The following is a 5733-nucleotide window of genomic DNA, read 5'->3' on the forward strand; positions in this document are numbered from 1 at the left end:
ATGTGCCAGAGTTCTTAGGTCTAAGGCCCCTTTCACATGAGCGAGTTTTCCACACAGGTGCAATGCGTGATATGAATGCATAGCACCCGCACTGAATCCTGACCCATTCATTTCAATGGATTTGTGTACATGAGCGTTTTTTCACGCATCAGTTCTGCATTGCGTGAAAAACACAGCATGTTCTATAGGCTACATACACACAACGTTCATGTGCATGAGGCCATATTCTGCGTTTTTCACGCAGCCCTGGCCCCATAGAAGTGAATGGGGCTTCAGTAAAAAAAACACATTGCATCTGGAAGCAAGTGCGGATGCGATGCGTTTTTCACTGATGGTTGCTAAGAGATGTTGTTTGTAAAGAAAGTAATAAGTCAGTTTTATTGCATAGGAAATGATGTAAAAAGAAAACACATAAAACTGTGCAGAATTGTGTTTTTTTTATAATTCCACCCCATTTGGAATTTTTTTCCTGCTTCCCACAACATTGTATGCAACTGTAAATGGTGCCATTAGAAAGTCCAACTTGTCCCGCAAAAAACAAGCTATGTGAATGGAAAAATAAAAAAGTTATGGCTGGTCTTGAAGGAGTTAATTTGTATTTTTTTTTTTCCCTTTCTAGTCAGATGTGGTTGAAAAGCCAAACATGTGTCCTGCCATGACTGATGGTACAAGATCACATCTTATAAAGTTGCCGGACACCACACATATGGAGGTCACTGGTAGCAACAAAGACAACTACGACATCTCTAGTATACAGCGTCACATAAGTGCGATTGAGAGTTTCTTACTAAATAACAAATTAAATGGGCCAAGGAAAAGGAAGCTTGAGGATACTTGCTTAACAGAGGAATAAAAGGAAACATTATATTAAAGTGGTTGTCTGGCCAAATTTGAAAAAGATGCCGAGTGGGAATGAAAAAAGGAATAGTCATGCTTCCCTAGTCCCTCTCAACACGTAGAAAAGGGCCGCTCACCCAACCAGTGGCCACGGCAATGACCCACCAAAGGCCGATGGCTGAGTGGCCATTTCTTGCGAGTTGAGGGACCAGGAAACAGTGGAAAGGAGCGGCAAGGGATAGGCGAGTAATCCCTTTTTTTCTATTTTACAAAAAAAAAACTAATTTTGTTATGCCACCTGGTTTGTGATTTTTTAAAGTTATCGTCTTGACAACCCTTTTAAAATCTGTTCACACAATGTCTGTGCATTGATCTGTTTGAGCTTTGTTATTCACTTGCAAGAAGTATTAAGTAATTAAAGGAGCATGTCAGCAGTTTTACTTTGTTTTATTTGCTTTAAATGTAAGTGTTCTTAACCTACGGAGTGCTTCCGTGGCGTTTCTGTTCGTGCCTCCACACCGCAATTTTTTTTTGCATGCATTACTTTTTTGTGGTGCGGACCATCGTATGCGGATCGTGGACCCCATTCAAGCGATTGGGTCCGCGTCCGCATACGGCAGCCCTACAGCAGTTTCCCATGCATTTCGGGATGCAATTTAAAATATTCCTACAGTTTTCAAACCAGCACCTGGATCTAAATACTTTTGTAATTGTATGTAATTAAAAATTTTGTACAGCCAGTGAGTTATTCAATAAAATGCATCTGTATAGTGCCACTTCATTTCTCATTTCTTTGACCGGCTCATTAAGGTCGCACATGCTCAGTAGTTTCATCCTTCATCTGCCTCCTGAGTTGTGATAGGGAGAGCATGGACACGCCTCCTAAGCTGCAGCAGAAAGGACACTCCCCTTGACCTTTCAGCAGAGCAATGAATGGGGAGATCTCTGGATCCATGTGAGGCTGGTTCTAGCTTTGTTAGAAAGAGATGGTCATGTACTGTATGATGTCTGATTTTCATTTTTTACATTAGTCATGGGATAACCCCTTTAAGAGCCCCAGTAAGGACAGGCACTGATGCGAGGAAGACCATCTCCGTACAGTGCTGCAGAATATGTTGGCACTTTATAGCTGGTGTACCGTATTTTTCACCCCATAAAACGCACTCTCCCCCCCCCCCCCCCCCCCCCCCAAAAAAAAAAAAAAAGGGGGGGGGGGGGGGGAATGCCCCTGCGTCTTATGGGGCGAATGCTGCCATTTTGCGATGTATCAGCGGGAGGGAGGAGGGGCTGGTGTCATGCAAATGCGGCGGGGCCGGTGCGGTCACTGTACTCCGGCTCCGCCGCTCACTGCTTTATTGACTAAACCTTTTATATTAATAACCTTCATTTACGTTCCGATCCCCAGCCCCATATGTACTACCGTACTTACTAAATGTCCTGTAGCAGGCAGAGCAGGGCGGGCGGGCGGCCGTAATTCACTGATGTCACGTGCCTGCGCCACCTACTTCATTCATAAAGTAGGCGGCGCAGGCACGTCACGTGACATCAGTGAATTCCGCCCGCCCGCCCTGCTCTGCCTGCTACAGGACATTTAGTAAGTAGTACAGATGGGGCTGGGGATCGGAACTTAAATTTAGGTTATTAATATAAAAGGTTTAGTCAATAAAGCAGTGAGTGAGCGGCGGGGCCGGAGTACAGTGACCGCACCGGCCCCGCCGCATTTGCATGCCACCTGCCCCTCCTCCCTCCCACAGGTTTAGCTCCGGTATATTAGGGCATCTGTGGATGCCACTATTATGGGGTGGGGGATATTTGGATGGCATTGTTATGGGGTGGGGAATCTGTGGGTGACACATATATAGCAGTGCCATCCACAGATCCACCCCCCATAACAGTGCCATCCACAGATCCACCCCCCATAACAGTGCCATCCACAGATCCCCCCCATAACAGTGCCATCCACAGATCCCCCCCATAACAGTGACATCCACAGATCCCCCCCATAACAGTGACATCCACAGATCCCCCCCATAACAGTGACATCCACAGATCCCCCCCATAACAGTGACATCCACAGATCCCCCCATAACAGTGCCATCCACAGATCCCACCCCATAACAGTGCCATCCACAGATCCCCCCATAACAGTGCCCCCCTCAGATGCCCCATAACAGCACCCCCCTCAGATCCCCCCCATAACAGTGACACCCACAGATCCCCCATAGTAGTGTCATGCACAGACCACCATTAGTTCAAAAGCACACCTTTTGGTTAAAAAATTTTTTTTCTTATTTTCCTCCTCAAAAACCTAGGTGCGTCTTATGGGCCGGTGAGTCTTATAGGGCGAAAAATACGGTTATTTAATACGCAGGTTTATAATAATGGCATTTTGAAGGATTTTGCTGTTTTAGGCAAAAGAGAACATTAAATGCAGGATAAACAGGTGCGTTTTTTTTTTTGCAGTGGCTTTTTTCACCTTTGGGGTGCATGGTTTGAGTCCATGTCATCTTTTTAAAATCACAACATGCTCTAGCTTTTTTTTTAACAATGCTTTTTTCCCCTCATATAGCTCAGTTGCTAAAACACACTATATGGGCAAAAACGGTGATCAAGCCAGACAATTTTAGCTTTTTTTGGCCCCCTAAAAATGCTAGAAACAAAACTGTGTGTAAATAAATATAGCTATTTTTTATATCACAGCCAGTATAATGGAGGTATTTCCTTTTTTGAGTGAAAAAGGCACTATAAACACAAAATGGTCACGGGGGCTCATGCACACGGCCATAGCAGTTTTTGCATATCCGCTCAACACGTATACCGGCCGTTTGCGTGTAATCAAGTGTGCAGATTACAAATCCAAAGTCAGAATTGTAACACGTCACAAAATTTTGCTATGCATAAGTATGCCTAAATGAATTACCGTAAGCACTTGGAAAGCATTGAATAATTTTGAACATAACGAGTTTTACGCCAACAATTACCTGATCTACATCAAAGTTTGCGCAGTAAACAGTGTATGAAAATGTAATGAAATAACAAAATTTTAAATAGTCTTATTTTTCCAGTTTAAAAGTCTCACTTGAGCAAGGCCCAGTACTGTTAAAAGTGCTTCAGGCATCTGCTTTTGCGTTTGTGAACGGTCATATTTTCCCGTTGCAAAAACCAGTAGTCCCCCATCATGTTGGGATTCCAGCGGCCTTGATACCTGTTCTCCATTGTAGAAATATCTTTATGGAACCGCTCTCCATGTTCGTCACTTACAAGTCCCAAATTAGGTGGGAAAAAGTCAAGATGGGAATGTAAGAAAAGCACTTTCAATGACATTCGGCAGCCAAGTTGTTTATATGCTGTAAGCATGTTGTCTACTAATTCAGCATCGTTTGCAGCTTGTCTGTTCCCAATGAAGTTCTCCACTACTAGCACTAATGCATCCCAAGCTGCAAGTTCCAGAGGGTTGAGTTTTGTTCTGAATGTGTCATCATGCATTAGTTTGTTGATTTCGGTGCCAATAAAAATTCCGGCCTTTATTTTAGCATCAGTTTTCAGTGTGCTAAACTTCTCCTTCAAATACTGGAAACCATTTCCATCACGATCCAGTGCAATTACAAAATTTTTTATTAAACCAAGTTTAATGTGAAGTGGTGAAAGATAAACGAAGTGGATCGACCAGTGATTTGTGTTGTACATTGTACTGACCAACTGTGTGCTCAACTCTGAGAGGCCACTGTCTCATTTTGTAATGATTGTTGTCATCACGACTGCTCCATAGGCACAAGATACACATATGCTTTGTGTACGCAAACTGTAGGCCAAGCAGCAGTGCTACCACTTTCAGGTCAGCACAAATTTTTCATTTATGTTCTGAGTATTTGATCATTTTCAAAATTAACTCGATAGAAGCATGGGTCCCTTTCATTCCAACCGCATGAGCCAATGAAACAGATGGTTTTTCGTTACCATTGTGCAACAAGACAGCTTTCAAACTAGTTTTGCTAGAGTCTATGAATAGCCTCCATTTATCGGGAACATGTGTACCATCTAACTCCATCATAAGACCATTTACATCAGTACAGAAACAGACATAGCTTTCCATTGCATAGTATGCAGCTAACTTGGTGTGTCCATGACGAAAGTGTGAAGTTGTGGTGCCTCGTTGTAGCAAATTCCATTCCTGAAGTCTAGAAGCTAGCAGTTCTGAATTTTCTTTAGATAATGACAGATCTCTTACCAGATCATCTAAATCTGATTGGCTCAGCAAGTGCGGCTGACCCTCCAGTTGTTCTGGATCCGGAAACACATTGTGACAATCAACATCTTCCATCAGGATCAGAACCGTCTGTTTCAATTTCCGTTCCTGCTGTGGTTGGGGCAGGCACTGGATTCTCTACATCGTGTGGTACTGGTTTAAGAGCAGACTCACAGTCAGGATACACAAATTGTGACTTGTTTCTCTTTGAATATCCGGCAATTTTAGTCATGAAAAAGTAACAGTCTGAATGGTGTTTTTTCTACTCACGCCAAACCATAGGCCCTGCAAAAGCCATTCCTTTACTTTTACCATTCAACCACTGCGATTCTTGTGCTGATCATAAGTAGTGCATTTGCCACATATGTAGCAGAAATTGTCTGGATCGTTTATTTGCGTTTATCCAACTTAAGTTTAAAAACTGATAGCACTGTAACAGATCACTTTATCAAAAGCTGACCAGCTTATTTACTTACTGCTGACATCAGCCTGAGTGCGTCCGGACAGGTCGGGACATGTCCATAGGAATATCTCCAATATAATGCATTAATATTATAACTGAATAGGCTTTGCATGTATAACTTTAAATCTAGACGTGTCAGGCAAATTCCGAGTTCATATTTGTTTGTTTTTTATAAAAAGGACAGATA

The sequence above is a fragment of the Bufo bufo genome, chromosome 10 (assembly GCF_905171765.1).
Source record: "Bufo bufo chromosome 10, aBufBuf1.1, whole genome shotgun sequence".
NCBI lineage: Eukaryota > Metazoa > Chordata > Amphibia > Anura > Bufonidae > Bufo > Bufo bufo.